At 34.9% G+C, this 20,059-nt stretch overlaps 1 protein-coding gene and 1 pseudogene across 4 annotated transcripts in view; one reads left to right on the plus strand and one right to left on the minus strand.

Moving 5' to 3' along the window:
• Nucleotides 1-20,059, plus strand: part of Dlg2 (discs, large homolog 2 (Drosophila)) — a 1,924,417-nt gene that overhangs the window by 296,605 nt on the left and 1,607,753 nt on the right. The window lies entirely within an intron of this gene.
• LOC102029173 lies at nucleotides 10,721-17,891 on the minus strand (annotated as a pseudogene).

Consider the following 20,059-nt stretch of genomic DNA (forward strand, 5'->3'; position numbering starts at 1 on the left):
CATTTAAAAATAGAAGACATACCACTAAATTGTGAAATATTACATGATGTAACATTTAATTGTGGTTTAACACAATTCTGTAATGTATTTTCCTCTATTTCTTGGCTCTGTACTCATTAATGGCTTCTTAAAGTAAAAGTAGGTAATATTTTCTACTGAGAGGGGCTAATGAAATATTTAAAAATTAAAGTTATGTTTTAATTGATACAGTCCTAAAATTAGTACATATTTATGGGCAGTTGCATTCTGACACATGTGTACATTGTGTAGTGTTCAAATCAGAGTAAACATCTATTTCCTCAAATAACTATCATTTCTCTGTAGTAAAAACATGCAAGAGCCTTTCTCCTAGCTTTTTGAATTTTATAGTATCTTACTGTTATCTAAGGTCACTCTACTGCATAATAGTGCTTCGGATGTCCTTCTCCTGCTCTCTCCCCTCCCCCCACGCTCCCTGCCCTCTGCTAAGCACCATTCTACTCCCAGTTCCTATAAGATTAGTATGAATGTGATCATATGGCACCTGTCTTGCTGTTCAGATTTATTCCATTTAACATAATGATCTCCAGTTCCAGCCTGTTGTCACAAATGACAGGATTTCTTTCTTTTTATGGCTGAATAGTACCCCATTGTGTGTATGTACAACATTTTCTCTATTAATTCATCAGTTGATGTACATTTACATTGCTTCGTTTCTCAGCTAATGTGAATAGTGCTATAGCGAACACAGGAGTGCAGGTGTTTCTCCGAGGAGTGTTTTCACGTTTTTGGATATATACCCAGAAGTATATACCTTATATTGTTCTATTTTTAACTTTTAGAGGCAACTCCATACTGGTTTTATTTTGATTTCCTTTTTTTGTTTTGTTTTGTGGTGCCGGGAACGGAACTCACGACCTTGCGCTTGTCAAGCAGGCACTGTGGCGCTGAGCTAAATCCCCAGCCATACTGGTTTTCTTACTGGTTGTACTATTTACATTCCCACTGACAGTGTTCAAGGCTTCCCTTTTCCCCACATCCTTATCAGCACTTGTTGTCCTTTGTCTTTTTGTTAGTAGCCATTCTTACTGCAGTGAAGTGACAATCTTGTTGCGGTTTTGATTTTTATTTATCCGCTGATTAGTGTTCTTAACCAAAGTACCTGTTGGCCATTTATATATCTTCTTTTGCAAAATGTCTATTTAAATCTATCTTCTGTTTTTATTGTATTGTGTGTTTCTGTTATCCAGTTGTTTGAATTCACTGTGAGTTAGCTCCTTGTCACATATAGTTTTCACATACCTTTTCCTATTCTGTAGGTTGTCTTTTCACTCTTGTGATTATTTCAATTCCAGTGCAGAAGATTTTTAGTTTAATGCAATCCTAATTATTTACTTTTGGTTCTGTTTCTTGTTCTTCTAGAGTTTTATCAAAACAAAACAAAACAAAACAAAACAAAACAAACAAAACAACCAAAGACCTTTGCCCATGTCATGGTCTTGAAGTAGTTCCCTTATGTTCTCTTTTAGTAGTTTCATGTCTTACATCTAAGTCTTTAATCCATTTTGAGTTGAATTTTATAACTGTGAAACTAGGGGTGCAGTTTCATCCTTCTGATTGTGGATATTGAATTTTTCCAGAACCATTTGTTAAAAGCACTACCCTTTCTTCAGTATGTGGCCTTTGCATCTTTTCAAAAATTACTTGGTTATAGAAGCATGGTTTTACTTCTAAGTTCCCAGTCCTCTTCATTTAGTTTAGATGTCTGCTTTTCTGCCAGTATGATGCTATTTTGATTATTACAACTTCGTAGTATATTTTGAAGTCAAGTAATGAAATGCTTCCCACTTTATTTCCCTCCAGATATCTTTGGCTATTTGGAGATTATATGCTTCCATACAAACTTCAGGATTTTTTTCTAGGAATTTTTGTGAAGAATTTCATTGGTATTTTGACGGGAACTAGCAGCAAATCTAGATTGCTCTGTGTAATGTGGGCATTTTAATTATATTGATGCTTCCAATCAGGATATTTCAATCTTTTCTCTGGCATAGTTCATCAAAATTTAATATTTTAGTATTGATAGACTTGAAAAGTTTCTTTCAGCCTCATCAGTTTTTATTTATCCTGGATATTAGGAAAATTTTAGAAATCAAATTTGAAAAACTTGTATCAAGGTTTTCATGTGTGAACTTTTAGAGACATACTTAGAATTTATTGTAATTGCTGCAGATTTGAGCTGTATAAATAGGAAATCTGATAGTCTACTTCATTAGATTCCCATAAAAAGAACAAATATATGCACTGCATTATTAAATGTAATTTCAACATGTGAGAACTTCTATTTTAACTAGATATTAATGAAAACTTAATATTTGGACAATGTTATATCTTTCAATTGGGAGAACTTTCCATAGACTAATTTCTGAATCCATGTATTCAGAAATTCTCTACAACACTTTCTAGTGCAGGCATCATAGGCCATGATCATGTTGCAGTGCCATCTCTAACTCTGTCATATTGAGTGGTAAGAATATACCTAGAAAGCACTTATACATTGAAAAGGGCAAAAACTTAACTATTAAAAAAAGTAGGTGTGAATTTCATGAATCAATCCAGTGAAATAAAAACTAAATATGTTTTCTGAACTCAATATAATCTTTTTGTCACTTTGTTTTTGATCACTCCAGTGACACTCTGCACAAGGAAAATACCCTGGCAGAAGAGATGGAACTGAAATACCAATGAACTGAAACATTTACACTTAAGAAAAATGGATTTTTAGATCTTAGAAAAACATATGATCATTTGGAGACATTTTTAGGGCTCTCCCAGGATTTGGAGGAGACGTTTGAGATAGAAATTCTAAAGCTTAACCTTTGCTAACTTCACAAATTGTACTTTAGATTACTGCTATCAGCACACTGAATCATAGGTATTTACTTTCTCTTCTACTAAATTATAAACTCCACAAGCTGTTCACCTTGGTATTTTCAAGATCCTTAAAAAGGAACTGAGAGTAAGAGGAGCTAAGAAAATTAGGAGATTAGTGTTAATGAGTAATAGTATTGTAAGAAAAGCCTGCAGTCGGTATGCAACTCTCCTCAAAATTGGGTAGTGAATTTAAACCATGTATCTCCAGATAAGTGAATGGATAATTTTTAAAGGGGGTAATTTCTTCATCATTTTATTAAAAGGCAGTGCATTAACTGAGTACAAATTTCGAATCGGGATACTACTATGATAATTTGCTAAACAGAATAAATACGTATATTGTAAGTATTAATTACATATTAAATTACATAGTGATGACAACAGGGCAGACAGAAAATAAATGTCTGAGAAATGAGTGAATGAAATTGATGTATAGTTAATCTTTTGGTGTACTTGATTTATTTGGTTTGTAGATTATTAATAATGGACTTCAAGAAGAAACTCATTTATGATACCTTAGCTCAGAGTTCCCTGCTTTTAAAACTGTCAAATGTATATTATGATCATATTTCTTGCTGTAGGATAATTTTCATATTCCTTCTCCCCCATGTGTATATGACTACTCCCTCCTTTGAGCCTCATATAAATTTTAACCACAGCCCTTCAACACTTCCTTGTAATATATTGTTTAACTTAACCTAAAATTTTCCCTTAAGCAGAATTTGAGCTCTTTTAGATTGGAGCATTCTCTCCTTCCCCTTCTCTCCCCCCACTGCACTCTTTCTTCTCCTTCTCTCTTCTTTCTCCCCTCTTCTCTCTTGTTTCCCCTCTCTCCCTCCCTCACCCATCTCATTGATTGGTTGACTGCAGTCCTAGAGACTGAACCCAGGGCTTATGTCACTGAGCAATAGCTTTTACTAAAATTTTTAGAGTTTGAAACATTGCTAAATTACTCAATTGCCTGGGTCCGGCTTGATCTTGCAGTACTTCTGCCTCAGGCTCCCAAGGACGCCTCACTCTTTTCACATCTGATATCTGGGTTGCCTGGCATTTTGCTGGAAATAAAAGATGTTTCAGCTGCTTAAGGAATACAGTCCTGCTAGAAGGAAATGCACAGATTTGTCTGGACTCTCATAAAAGTGAATTAGTATTTTGCTTTAATTCCTGGCCCACTCTCTGCAGATTTGATCTTAATTAGTGTGTGTTCTTCCTGTGACACAGACATGGTGCCTTGTCTTTAAATATTTGATAGATCAATGAGCTCAGTCTATCATCGATTTTGCTTTTGGTAATATCACTACATTCTTTCTGGCCTTTAGTCTGTGCTCATTCCTTTTTTGCAGTTTCACTACTTTTTGTTAGCTGTTAATTCATAATTATTTTATCGATTATTTATGTTATATTATAATACATAGTAATATATTTTATATAATAATATTATATAGGTCAATATAGCATATTTATGAACCAGGTAGATTTTCAACTTATTAGAAAGGCGATTATCTTACATGACAATTTTAATATGTACAAATATATGTATAAATGGGTATACACACATATGTGTATATGCACATAATTATACACATATAGGGTAAAAGTATCACAAGCTACAATAGTGACTATTTGCACTATTAAACTACATCTATTATTGTGCAGAACTATTTCTCAGCATTAATGCAGTAACTAATTAATGTGCAGTTGTAATTAAGTTTTCAATGTCATAGCACATGATCATCACCTATAATAAATATGGTCCCAAATGAATACCATGAAACACCAGAAATAAAGTAAAAAAATAGAATTTTTAATAGTTTAATCCCTACTTAATGAAAGAGTTTTAAACACATACTTACTGTGGCCACATTTTTTCTTTTTTATAGTTTATTTTTTTATTTTTATAATTAAGTTTATTGGTACAATTTAGATATGCATAATGATCACATTCATCATAGGGAATTTGTACCTGTACATGATATATCTTAGTTCCCCCTTTCTTCCCCCATTGCCCTCTCCTCTCTTCACCCCCTCTTCTGCTCCTTATTTACAAAGATTTGTTTCCATTTGACCCTTTTTTCCTCAATGTTTTTCTCTTCCACCCCTCCCCATTTCCCTTTCCCTTTGAACAGTTACTTCCTATTTCACAATATCTATTACATGTTTTGGATCTTATTTACACTTTCAGTTTCTCACACCAGAGAGGCAATGCAATATTTACACATATGTCGGATTTATTTCACTTAAGAATATGGTCTCAAGTTGCATCTGTTTACCTAGAAATGTCTGAAGTTTGTCCTTTATGGCCGATTAGTACTCCACTGTGTAAAAAGACCACATCTTTCTTATCCATTCCTTGGTTGATGGGCATTTGGGTTTTTCCAAGATTTATCTATTATAAAGTACTTCTATGAACATGGGTACACATATATTGCTGTGGTATGATGCTTTCAATTATTTCTAGAAGATAGCCAGAAGTGGAACAGCTGGGTCAAATGGGACCTCTAGGTCTAGTTTTCTGAGGAATCTTCACACTGATTTTCCCACAATGGCTGCACTAGCCTGCATTCCCATGAACAGTGGAGAAATGTTCCTTTTTCCCCACAGCCACACCAGCAATTGTGATTGGCTGATTTGTTAATAGTAGTCATTCTTTCTGGAGTGAGATAGAATTTCAGCATTGTTTTGATTTGCATTTCTTGAATGATCAGTGGTGTTGAAATGTATTTGTTTGCCATTTGTACTTCTTTTTCTGAGAAGTGTCTATTCATTTCGGATGTCCATTTTTGGATTGGGTCTTTAAATTTGGGGGTGGTCTGAGTTTTTCAGTTCTTTATATGTTCTAGATATCGGTCCTTTGTTTGAAAAACAACTGTCTAAGATACTTTCCCAAGTTTAAAAAATTTAGATGATTTACAAGACTTGTTCCAAGTCAAGAGAAAACATCAAACATTATTGCATTGCCAGCCATGTCTTGTGGACCTGAGTGAGGGTACAGCAGCTGGAATTACAGTTTCATTGTACAGAACACAGAGTCAGGTAGGAGAGTAGGGAGGGTAGCTGTACAGGTAGAGACAAAGAAACAAAATTTGCTAGCAAAAGTGCTTAGTGAAAATGAGTATTCCATGAAAAGCAGGCAACATAGAGCAAAGTTGCTACCTGCAAATAGAGAAAGACATGAAGTGATAAAAATGTGGAAAGCAAGGCATAAATTAATTATCAAATTCAAGAGTGTATAGTGATATCATCATTTTATACTATTCCTATGACATCAAGGAGAACTTAATTATAAAGTTTAGCACCCGTTGTCAAGGTGAACTTGGCATGGTGGTGCATGCCTGTAATCCTAGCATTTTGGGAGCCCTGGGCAGGAGGATTACAAGTTCAAGCCCAGCTTGGACAGCTTAGTTATTTAGCAAGACTCTCTCTCAAAATTAAAAAAAAATTGTATGTGTGTGTGTGTGTATAAAACAATCAAGGACCAATATAAAGCTCACTGAGAAAGCCCTCGGTTCAGTCATTAGTACTGAAAAGAAAATTTGCCATTGAATGATATCAAGAATGTAAGCACTGGGCAACTTTAAAATAGTAATAGTATCAACTGCCGAACTAAGGGCAGCTACATAAAAACATATGAACATGCTGACATCAGAACTAAATGAGGTTGTAAGTGCACTAATAGGGACCGGCATTACCTAAAAATGCTAAGCCAGTGTTCCTATGGTTGTGAAATAGCAGCACTCATTTTAGCCATCTCAGTAAAATGCTGAGAGTGAAAGTCCTTGGAAATCGCTACACAGATATGAGAGATGATGACTATGCACCTGGTCTACATTTCTAGGTAGCAATGACAAGGAAATGCATTGACAGTAATGTATTGAAGGTTGGCATCTGAGATCAGAGAGCTGAAATAAATAAAGTCCTAAGCTTCTTTAGGGTGGCAAGTCACAGAAAATGATGAATGTTGTCAAGACAATTAGATTTGGAAGAAGACCAAAGCAACGATTGGAAAATGCAGTTTTGAGTTGCTGAGACATTGAAATAGAAGGACCAACATAAATATCTATTATAATATATAGTCCTCTGATTTAGGAGGATGATGAGCTAGTCTATATATTAATGTTCATACTTAGTATGTCAAGCAAAGCCTTTCTTGACTACTTCTTATCTTTGTACTAAGAGGGGCCTCAGGGTATGAGTAGGGAAATAGTGCATTCTTCTGGGAAATTTACAAAGCACTCTATCACCTATAGTTGGGTGTTAAAAATTACTAACAATAAGAAAACTGAATAAGTGAAACATATATTTAGTGACAAATCCTAAGGAAGGGCTTGTAGGATGTGATAGGCTTAGCAATTGCAATTTTGGATAGAATGACCAGGAAGGACTCCCTGAGAAAAGGATATCTGAATAAAGACTTCAAGGATATTCATATGGTCTATGATGAACTGTGCCTGATTTCCTCCCTGCTAACTGCATTGATCTTAAGCTAAGGAGGAGGTATATGGATACAAAGCAGTAATTTCTATATAACAACATAGTAATATGTATATATATACATTTATATATATATTTCATTTCTATTCCTTCATTATTTTTTCTTCTAATATTCACCCAATGGTATGGACAGAAAAAAACTCCACTTACGTTATACCCAAGATATGTGGAATAAACTTGCACACATATGTGATGTGTGATGAAAGTCAAAATCTTCTTGTTAGAAGTGGAGATGTAAGAAAGCCAGATAAATCTTTATTTGATTTGAACATTCAGCATATAATATATGCTTTGCTCTTTCTGTAATTCTCAGGTAAAAATGAGATTGAGAATGCCATTCATCTTACATGTGTTTAGGAGTGGTTCTGGAGTGCTGTTTTAGTGGGTTCTCCAGCAAAAATAGCAATGCCATTTAAATTATGCAAAAAGCCTAATTATTATAAAATGCTGATTGGATATGTAATGATTGTTATTTCCCATTATTTCTATCTTCAGATTGGATATAAAGTCATGATCTCATTAGTATTTCTTTTATGCCTAGTGTTTCATTTTCAGAAGGACTTATAACAATGGAACCTAATAAAAATTTGTCTCTTCAAATTCTTGTTCCTTACAAAAATACCACCCACAGAGAGCAAATTAATGTACTATAGTAGCATAATTGTGGCAACAAGAACCTTCAGAAAGGTTAGTATATTACTTTTTAAAGATATCAATGTGTATAAAGATGAATTTCTTTCTGTCAGTACACTTACCTAAGTGGAAACAAGTCAAATGATTCCTTAAGTTTTTTTCCCTTAAAGAAGGCTTACATTGACATTGCTAACCAAGGAAACAGGGTCAGCCTTGAAGAATCAAGGAATTCATTATGCTTAGTGAAGGGAAGTAAAAATTAGCTAGTTGTTCAACATTCTTTTCCTAAATTCAAGTCTATTTTTATAAACTAATGTAAATAATGTTTATATTAGAATTCTAACTGGTCATCATTTTTATAACTGGTAGGCTATAACTTAAAACTTTTAGAAATAAAATGAAGGCTCAACTGGATTTGTGAGAGTAAAATAGATTTTCTTTGTCCTAGAATAAAATAGTAGCTACCATTGTGTCTAATTGTACCAATGTAAAATGTAATCTACCAAGGAGAAATCATAATTTTATTTGGTCTTGCAGAAAAGTTCCAGTGAAAGAACCCTCAATGAAAGAACCCTAATAAACTTTCCCAAACTAAAAAAAAAAAAAAATTCTTGTCCCTTAAATGTGTCTAGGTAACACATGTGGATTTCGTGCAAAAATTTTAAAAATTGCAACTTCTCATGTAAATGAGTTAAAAAACTATACATGGAAAAACACAATTATATAACTAAATACAATCATTCAACTACAGTATACTCGTTCAACTATTATGCAGTTATGTAATTATTATCAAATATTAATAACTATTCTCCTAAAGATATAAATTTAGTGACTGAGAATGAATCTTAATTATCCTCAACAGTTTCTGTATTTGTTTTTTTATTTGATATTTGGATTATTTGTATGTTTGTGTGTGAGAGGGAGATAAGGGATAGGATTAGAGAGGGAGGGAGCGGTAACGCAGGAGAGAAAGAAAGGAAGTATAATGTGAGGAAATCTCCAGGAAAAGTTTACAAGAATTCCTTTAATTATTTGTTGTAACTACTCTGTACTTTTATCAAACTAAAAGTTTAAAAATAACTTTGTTTTTCCCTTATCTTTTATGTATAGATAAATAGTGCTATGGTTAGATTTAAAAGGTACTCCCCAAATCTCATATATTTGTTGTTGGGGAGTTTGGAAGGCAATTGACTCATGGGGTCACTCTACTCATCAGTGTCAGAGGACTTCCTGAATTGCTTCATAAAATGACCACAACCATGGGGACAGTATGATCACAGAGAGGGGAAGTGTTTTGAGGGGGATTAATGGCAATGCATCTTTCACTGTAATAAACTCTTAAAATTTTAGCATTCACTGTATGTCTTGATCACACCTCATAGTTCATAGAGGCCAATGATAAAAGCAGAGACCAAGGCAGAGTCCACTGCATAATCCATGCTGGAAACAATGGTGGGTCAGACCAGGATGGGAGCAATGGAAGTGGTGACAACTGTTAGGATTCTCAGTGTATTTCAAAGATAAAGCCAAAATATGAAACCTTGGCTCTGGCTCATGAAATAAAATGAGAAGTCAATAATATCTTCAAGGATTTTCATGATGAGCCATGGAAATAATAAGAGGACATTAATTAAAGTGGAGGAGCCTGTAAGCAGCGCAAGTCTGGAGGTGGGAAAAGTTGGCACTCATGGTTTCATAGGTGAGCTTATAATTTATATTAGATTTCCAAGTGGAGATTCTAAAAATACAGTTGGATTTAGCCAGCCAAATTACTATTCAAGGACAATAAGAAGTGTCTGAAGCCACTTTAGTTTTCTTCCTGATGGCCTATTTTCATCTGGAATTTTGAATCTTGTCCTTAATACTTCCACAATAATGAATGTATGAATGAATGATGGATGAATTTGTTAATTTACCTTTGTAATGAATTAGCAGAAATAGATTTTTGAAGCATAAGGCCATATAACTCTTAGCCCCAAGCCTATCTACATGTTATGTTGCTCACTTTTCAGGATAAACTGCAGAGGTGAATGGGTTGGATATTTTACTAAAGGTCCCTAGTGATATATAATAAATTATCTCCTGATGGACATTTGGATCAATATCAAGAGTTCCAACTAATTATATTCTAAAGCAAGGCCAGTACATAATAAAGGGTTTAATTTACAGAAACTGTTGAACTACTGTATATCACTTATTTGATAGCTCTTTTACATAAATAGTTCAACAGAGATTCTGGGCACATACACATATATTTCTCATCATTGGCATACATAATAATTTAACTGAAACTGTCTGTTTCCTTACTGTGGCATCTAAGCAGTTTTCATTTTAGTACAATAAATAGATATTTATTTTTTCTGCCAGAGACAAGGGTACCAATAGCTATCTGATTGTGATTATCACTTCATTCCTGTGGTTCTTATCATGAATTTATTACAGTACTCCACTATTGCTGTCCATTTATTTTACAGATAAAAGCAGTGACACATACAGTTCTTTTTAAGCACAGATGTTGAGTTCCATATTGTTGCCCCAGTGCATAAACACTTCCCTAGTGTTAGTAGATGAATATTTCACTGGATCAGTTGCTGATGCTTAAAATATAAATGATATATGCACATCACTTTGCTTTTCCTTTCCTTGGATAAACTTTCACCACTAGTTGATGATGACTAAATATTTAGCACCATGGAGCATTGAAGTACATCTGCTTACATCTAAAAAATTTATAAGTAAAAGGTTACATTAAAGAAAGGTGACATTCTCAAAAGAAAGTCTACAATGTGGAATTTTGGGTAGGCATCCATACTGGTCTAGAGTAGACTGATTTTTCAGCAAATCATCTAGACTTCTGACAATATAAAGCTGCAAAATGCTTCAGAAAATGTGTGGGGGGATATTCATGTTTTAGGAATATTCAGTATCTAGCTGATACTGTATAATCTGCCTTAGGTATATTATTTCACTAACTTCATAGCAGTTTTGTGAAGGCAATAATACCTTTATTTTCAAGATAAAAACACTGAGGTTATAAAATGGTTAAAGTACTGGTGTAAATGCCATAATAAGAAAGTGGGGAGCTGATATTCAGCTTGTTTGCTTTCCATGTCATTCTGCCTCTCATTTCTCTTATTTTATACATGAAGAAAATACTTAGACATGCTTATTGAGTTATTCAAGTTTATGCAGGTGGTTTATGACAGAGCTGGGGTTACAACCTCTCATCTCTTCAGGGGTTCTGTCATCTACTTTAGTCTTTTCTCTTAGAAAAGTCTGTAATTCACAATACTTAGGTTTGACCTTATTTAGAAAGTATAGAACATTTCACAAGTTGATTTTTCCCTTGCGTAATTGGCCCTGGATATCAAAAATGAAGTAAATGAAATTATTGAATAATTTAACTTTGTTAATATAGTTTTCCCCCTTTTTACAAACATTTTTAACATTTTTCTTAGTATGTACTTGTAGTACATACTGACTACATTCTTTGTGGGGAGTTGGTACATGCACATAACACACCTTAATTCTTTCTATGTCCCTATTTCCTTCCCTCCCTTCCATCTCTCTGTATCCCTGAGTCCCTTTCCCATATGCAAAAGACCTATCTCCCTGTTTTCTATTATGTACCTTTTATTTTGCACTTTGATTAATTTATATTTTGGGGTTATCATATAAGAGAAATTGTGTGACATTTAAGCTTGTGTGTCTGATTTATGCTTTTTATCCATTTAGACATAAGGTTCTTTTCTGTTTTTTTTTTTGTTTGTTTGTTTGTTTTGGGTTTTTTTTGGTTTTTCTCCGGTACCGAGAACCGAACTCACGACCTTGTGCTTGCCAGGCAGGCGCTTTTGCCGCTGAGCTAAATCCCCAGCCCCGGTTCTTTTCTGTTTGACTTTGGAATAAGACTTGCCTCTTGTTGGACAAACTTTCATTGAACTCTTTTGATAGAAAATGGAGAGCTGGACAGCTGCTTCATCAATGATACAGTTACATGAAAGAAGAAACCAGTGGGAACATGTGATCCTAGTAGGAAATTTTTGGTGAAATATTTCCAACTTTAAATAGTTAACTTATTCATCCAACCCAGAATCATCTACTGAATGTTAAATACATGCCAGATACTATATAGATCTAGGGATATAAAATTGAATGAAATAGAATCTCTGAACTTAAAGATCTCAATATTTAATTATAATGGAAAACATAGACAAGTACATAAACAATTGCAGTTTTAAATACCATTCCAGATAAAATACAAAGTTAGCATAGCATAGGTAAAATACAAAGTCAACTCCAGTTGAAAACCCAAAATGTAATAAAGAATTATAAAAAAAATCTATGGGTAGACAGAGGGCTATTTGAACTGTTGGTGCTTGCAGCTCAAGTTAGGCATTGCCAGTGAGGCTGTGAGAGGTTAATTAAGAAATGGATATTGTTCGACTTTTACTCTTGATTTTCTTTGCCATTGCCTTGGGACACCCAATACATGATTGGTTGCCTTGGGAATTGGTAGCTATACCTCAGACTTCTGGCACCCACATTTGTACTGTGGAACTTGTTTAGTCTTGGTAGTGCTTAGATACTCACAGTAGGAGTATAACATCATAATGAGATTTAGGACTATAATCGCTTCAAAAGGAAAAAGGCAATAAATACCAATTACAGATACCATGTAAATCAGGACAAGAATTTCAGATAAATATAAACACTCAGAAACAAGAGTAAGGTAAGTTATTAGAGTTATGAGAAAAAGAAATAATCATAAAAGTACCAATATATTGTAAATAAAATAATTTAAATTAACATGACTGGTGAGATGAACATGTCTGAAAAATGGACTACATCACTAAAAGTGAAAAGGATTTTTTTCCAGGAGGAAGCAGGAAAAGCGAATATATTTATAACACATATAATGCATACACACAAAAGATATGGGTGTAGAACAGCATCTCTCTAATAGGAATTCCTGAAAATTAAAAACTGACCTGATTTTGAGAAAGTAATGGAGGCAGATTCCACAGATGTAAGGATTAAGAAAGATGACTAACGTAAGTAGGAATAGGAAGTGCAGAATAGGAGACTAAAAATACTCACTCCAAGACACACTGACACACGCTTTTATTTTGGTAGTGGGAATCAAACTCATGACCTCATGCTTGCCAGGCAGGTGCTTGTGTCACTGAGCTACATCCCTGGCCCTTTGCTTTTTATTTTAAATGTAAGACACAAGTCATTACAAAGTGGGAAACAAGTAGAGAGCAAGATGGCTTATGTTACAGATGAGCAAGTGTTGGTCAGTCAGAGTCAGGCCCATGGAGACTGTCTTTGATAACAGATTTCCTCTGGGGGATAACTGAGTTTGCAGTTTCACTTTTCAAAACTCTGCTTCAGCAAGATGTAAAATAAAAGGAAAAGACTATGGAAAATGATCTGATTCTAGATATGATGATGGAATAGGGCCACCAGGAAACTTTGTCTGAGGAATGAGGTGAATCAATCACCTTCATAGCCCAGTATTCCTATAATGGCTGGTGCATGCAGAAGGTAACTGTCTGGCCTAAGAAGCAGATAACTGGTTAGGCACATTCACAGCAGAATAAAACCCATCAAGGAATGGAGGCCTGACTGCTGGACAAGTAGATGAAAGTGTGTACGTCAGCAAGGATTCTTCTGTGTCCTTGCAGATGAATGAGATCATATAGAGAATTCTCTTTTCAGGGATCTCGCCTCATGTTCAGGTCTCAAAATGTACATACTTATCTCATTATCTTCTTTATAGTTTATTAATATAGTTTTTCAGATCATTTTCTTTACTAGTACATGTTTATAGTACATAATGTTTGCATTCCTTGTGAGGAATTGATAAATGTACATAATATATCTTTTTTTTTGGCAAGACAGTACTTTATGACATTTCTCCAAAATCTAATGTAGGCCCCAAGTTCAAAAAGAAAAAGAAAAATCACCAGTAGTTACTACTTTAGAACCTGAGACATGTTTTAACAGAACTTCAGTCTACAGTTTGGTTCTATTTCAGAGCATGAGTTGCCTTTGGATGAAGAACCTGGGTGGCAGAGGTGTTTGTTTTTGCTGGGAGAGCCCATGGCAGAAAACTACTGGGGAGTTAGCAAGAAGTGCATTTCTCTGGTCAGACAACCAAGTGAGGAGGTAGTTATTCTGAGAAGTTTTGAAGTAGAGGCTGTGCTTATACACTGAGAGGTGGGGAAACAGCAGGAGCTTCTCTGAGATGAAGAGAGCAACAGGAATACATCTCCTTCAGGGAAGTCAGGACCAGCGTACCAGTGAAGCTTGGAATTGACTCTTTTTTTTTTTTTTTTTTTCGAGACAGGGTCTCACTATGCAGTTCAGGCTGGCCTTGAGCTCACTTTGTAGCCCAGGCTGGTCTCAAACTCACAATGATCCTCCTGCCTCAGCCTCCCAAGTGCTAGGATTGCAGGCATATGCTGCCACACCTGGCTTGGCTCTTTTCTGGTAATAGAACTTTGCACGTATCTTGTTCCATCACCACTGGAAACCCCATACCACCTTGAGTCCCATCATCACTGCAGTTGAGTTTTTTCATATTTCTCTTACAAGTGTGTAAAATGCATCTTCAACACCCTGTTTGGTCTTGGCTGAGGTTTCGATGAATGGAGTCCTGTAACTCTTGGCCAGTTCATGGGCTTGTTTTGTGTCAAAAGTCCTTGTTGACATAAGTGCTGGCAAATTACACTTGCTCCCTACCAGCACCATAGTTATATCATCTGAGTCTTTTACTCGTTTAATCTGCCTTCTGTAGAGGTTCATATCTGCAAATGATTTGCTATTATTGATGGCAAACACATAGAGGAAGCTTCCTTTGCCTGTCCTCATGTATTGGTCTCTCATGGCACTATATTCCTCTTGTCCAGCTGTATCCAAACGTCCAAAAGACAAGTTTCATCTCCTGTAACCACCTGTTTTCAGTAAGAATCCATTCAGGTCCCTTCCTGTGCATCTGGTTTATCTCTCAGACTGTTTATAACCACAAACAGAAAGTATTTCATGTCACCCTAGGAAAAAGCCCCAAATCCAATCTGCAGGAAAAAATGTGGTCACTGCACCTCTACAGTGGGATCAGATTCATTGACAAAGTGGTTCTGGATTAGCTGAATTGTCAGTGCACTTTTCCCAACACCACCTGCTCCAACCACCTTCACAGCAATAAGAACCTTGAGTGCTGCCACCCCAGCTTCAGATGGATTTGGGATCTCAGCTGGAAAAAAGGTTGAGAACCCCACAACCACCTCCACCAGGGAGCGGTGCTTCTGGACCCCATAATATATCTTAATTATTTTTTTCATTCCCTTTTCCCTCCACTCCTCTGTCTCCATCTCTTCCCCTTTGAGAAAAATCTGTCTTCGTACTTCCTATTATCTATCTTTTATTTTGCTCTTTATTTGTACTTTGGTTTTCTTATATAAGAGAAATCATGTGATATGGAAGCTTGTGTGTCTGATTCATTGCACTTAACATTATGGTTTCAGGGTGCATCCATTTTCCTACAAATGACTCAAGTTTATCTTTCTTTGTGACAGAGCAGTGCTCTACTGTGTTTAAATGCATTTTCTTTATCCATTCTTTTATTGGTGGACATTAATATAGCTTCATTAAATAGTTTTTCCCATACTAAGAGTTTAATATAGGGCCTTCACAATGAACTATATCCCCAGTCCTTTTAAGTTTTTTTTTTTTATTTTAGACTGAGTTTCACTAAGCCTTTAAATTGACTGGTTTGAGCTCATGCTTGTTATCCTATTGCTTCACCTTGCTATGAGCTGAGATCACAACTGTGCCTCATGACACCTGGTTTAAATAGTTTTATGTTGAATATTGACCACTTGTCTTTATATAATTAAATCACAAAACCACTGAGTCTGAAGAAAATAAATAAAAGACCATGTATTTAGTTAAAAATATAAAAAGTGTATCAGGCCAGGTGTGGTGTGCATGCCTGTAATCCCAACACTCTGGAGGCTGAGGCAGGAGAATCAAGTTCAAGCCCAGCCTTGCAAGTTCAAGGCCAGCCTGGGTTTATAGTGAGTTAAGGGCAGCCTGGGCTACAAAGTGAGACCCTGTCTCAAAAGAACAAAAAAAGGTATATCAAAAGTTCCAAAGACCAAAAGTAAATCACATCTATAGGAACAAGAAATAGATTAGTATCAGACTTGTCAACAGCATTGGATGTTGGAAGATGATGGTTTAACGTTTTGTAGTTTTGAAGGAAAAAGACTATGAGCAGAGGATAAAGAAGTTAAGGCATTTGCCTGCCATCCATTTCTATTCCTCTTACAAGGCTGGGGAGGTGGGTGTACAGGTAGATGGCATTCTCTTTGGGACAAAGCAGGTAGTGTAGCCTTGTACACATATAGAAATGTTGATAACCGACCTTCTGATAGTAGACATAACTGATACTTAACATGAGAGGAATCTTTATGTGTAGAAATCTCTTTCTGTGATGCCTCTGGGCTAGGATTGCATGTGGTAAACTAACCTAAATTGCTTGGATTTATGAGACATGACTCTACAGGAAATATCAAGTAAGATGTACAACTATCTGTTGTATAAAACAGATGTTTTGCAACCTAAGCATGTAAAAGATAACTCAGGCACAATAGTTAAGAGATCCCATCTATTAATCTGGCCAGACTGCCTATCAGTGTGAGAAGAATGAATTTATAGAGCCATGCTGGATGTCCCAGATCTCTGAGTCACTTGTGCCTCTTGATTGCTTCCACATTTGAAATTATTGATGAAGCTTGATATTGGATAATACCTTAGAGTCCTGTGAGTCTGATTTGACTCTGATTCTCAATTAGCACAGAATTTAGAATTTTATGTCCAGTCAAGTCATCTGTAAAAATGTCCTTAATTTGATGGTCTGTTTTACACACACACACACACACACACACACACACATATACACACACACATACACACACTAACATAGATGAAAAAAATGTTAGAAACATTTTTTCCTAAAATTAGAATTGAGAAATGAGACAAGAATGACCACTACCATCAATTCTGGTTAATAACATACAGGAGGTTCTAGGTAATATTATAAAATGAGAAAAAGAAATGAAAGGCTTAAGACTTGGAAAAAGGAAATCACATCAGTATTCTTCATAGATGATATGACTATCTACTCTTAGCCCCCTAAAAATCTATAAAAAACTAATAGAAATAACAGAACTTTGCATCCAGGTGGCTGGATATAAAATCATTAAAGGAAAATCAATTTATTATATAAATATTAATAATAAATAATTAGAAAAATGTTAGAAGGGAATATTTATTATAACATTGCAAAATCAAGTATCCAGTAAAAAGCTATCAGAAATTATCCAAAATTAAAAGTTTTATAAGAAACTTTAATAAAATTAAAAATAAATATGATATTCATGAATATGAATATTTAACATAAAATCTTAATGTCTTTCACAGTTGATCTATATGTACAATGACAGTTATAAAAATCTCAACAGGATTTTCTTTGAAACTTATTTAAAAATTGTATGATAGTATAGATGTGAAGATGCTTAGAGTATAGATACTTATAAAGAATTGTGAAGAGGGTTGACTTATGAGCTTGCATCGAGTTGTTTTAAAGGTATAGTAATTAAGACAGTATGTTGCTTACCCTGGCATTTACAAGTTGCCCACATATGAAAGATAACTTATAATGAGACATGTATGTGAAAATTTGATATATAAAAGTTATGGTCTCATAGAGAAATGGAGAAAAGAGAAAACTAATCAATCCATTGATTAAACATAAAGAAAAATCAAGTTAGATGCTCACCTTCCATCAAGTGCAAAATCAATTTCAGATAAATGAAGGATTTAACTATTAGAAGAAAATATCTAAAAACCTTAACAGAAAACATATTTGAATATTATTCTAATATTAATGGTAGGGAATGATTTTTAAAAACTAAAACAACAACAACAACAAAAACCAAGTTAGCCACTAGGAAAAGGTGACAATATGAGTTTAAAACATAAGAACTTTTCTTCAGCATGTGATTTTTTTCATGGCCCAGTGGAATCTGGAAATTTAATCTCCATGAACAGGGATTTACTGACCTATTGTGTGTGGATTAAAGCTCTGCACAGTTGCCTGACTCAGGCTAGGTATGGGTAGCCAGGGATTACAGCACAGAAATAGTTTCATTGTTCTTCTGTGCTTCCAATCTGTCTCCATTAGTGGACCATCATCGTCTTGATGGTCAGAAGCTTAGACATGCAGGACTATATACTTTTTAAAAATTTTCTTTTTTTAAAAAAAATTATTTTTTGCTTTTGATACAGAGTCTCACTCTGTGATTCAGGCTGGTCTTGAACTCTGTAGCCTAGGCTTGAACTTGTGGCTGTCCTTCTGCCTGAGTGCTGTGATTACAGGTGTGCACTTCTATGCCTGGTAGAACTATATATTTTAGCTGTATGAAAACTAGTCTAGTTTCAGGAATTTCTTTAGTCTCACACTTTTGATCTTATCCTTCTGCAGTTAACCTTGGATAATCTAATATTTTATTTTATTATTGTATTGTATTAAAGAGTTCATGGCATTATTTCTTTCTAATTTAAAACCTTTCTTTTTAAAATGACACATATCTATATAGTAATCTAAGAGATTACTACTTCAGTGGGTTAATTAAGATTTGCTGACCTACCTAGCATCATTCTCACACATTCTCAATAGCAAAAGATTTGCCCACATTGAACATGGATTATTTTAACCACTTCCTCTAAGAAACACTGCATCTTTTCACACTGAGCCATAGCCTTTGTGCATAATCTTTGGAGACGAGTATTTTATACAATAATATGTTGTTTATATGTTAGTCCATTTTACCCTCTGAGAAAAGATTTTAAAATCTTTAGAGGCTGGGACCATGTTCATTCATTCATTCAGTCAAGCATTCTTTCATTTCTTCACTCACTAATTCTATGAGCACTTTGTGAACACATAATATTCACTAATGTTATATATATATATTATAGATCTTGTTCGAGGTCTCAGGTTAAAAAGTGATTAGAATATGAATCACACCATCAAGGACCTCAGCCTTTATGAGGGAGACAGAAATTAAAATGATAATGATCCATGCCCTTACCTGTTGTAAATATTTTAATTATTTTGTTCTTAGTTCAGGTCTTTTATTGCATTTTGTACAAAGTATTTCAGTTAAAGCATCTTCTTCACTTCTCTATTAATTAACAACAGATGATTTATTTAATTCTCTCTTTTTTTTTTCTAAATGAAAATTCAGTCTAACATCTTTTCTGCATTGGAAGCATTAGATATTCTATAATTTGTTCTAACTCAAGTCTTTCCAGAGGTGACACCACTTAATCATTGACATCTTTTTAGGTGCTGGACAGTATCTTTTCTTTCAGAAGTGTATATATGTACATATGGTCATGTCTTGCATTAGCTTCTGCAGGCAGTGTGTTTCCAAATATAGCCATGTAGCTCTTAGGAAGTTTCCTTTGTAAACATGTGTTTCTGTTGATTCTTGGCAACTTTAAAGAGGAAGGGTGGGTTTTTAATTTCAACCCACTGTGTGCTCACCTAGATATCTTCTTATAAATGAAATTCACAGATTCTTGAGACAGAATGAGATTTGAGATCAAATGTTATGTAAATTCGGACAAATAAAAAAATTTTAAAACCTCAATATCTTTGTTTTGGTATACACATGGTGAGAATCTTGTATAGTTATTTGAAGAAAATATATAAAGCATCTTGCACATAGTCAATGTTATAGGCTGAATTGTGTCCCCCTAAAATTCCTATGTTGACTCACTCTGCCCCCCACAGCCAGCGTGGGAAGAACCCAGGGTCCAAGGAAGCCTTGGTAAGCTGTCTTGGAGCCTGAGACCCGTGTGCTCCACCCACTGCTGTCATCATGGGAAGATCTCTGGGTTCTGCGAAGACTCAGTGAGCTGTCTGGGAGCCCAAACCCCCATGCTG

Source organism: Chinchilla lanigera, unplaced genomic scaffold, assembly GCF_000276665.1.
Source record: "Chinchilla lanigera isolate Chin_1 unplaced genomic scaffold, ChiLan1.0 scaffold00013, whole genome shotgun sequence".
NCBI classification, from domain to species: Eukaryota; Metazoa; Chordata; class Mammalia; order Rodentia; family Chinchillidae; genus Chinchilla; species Chinchilla lanigera.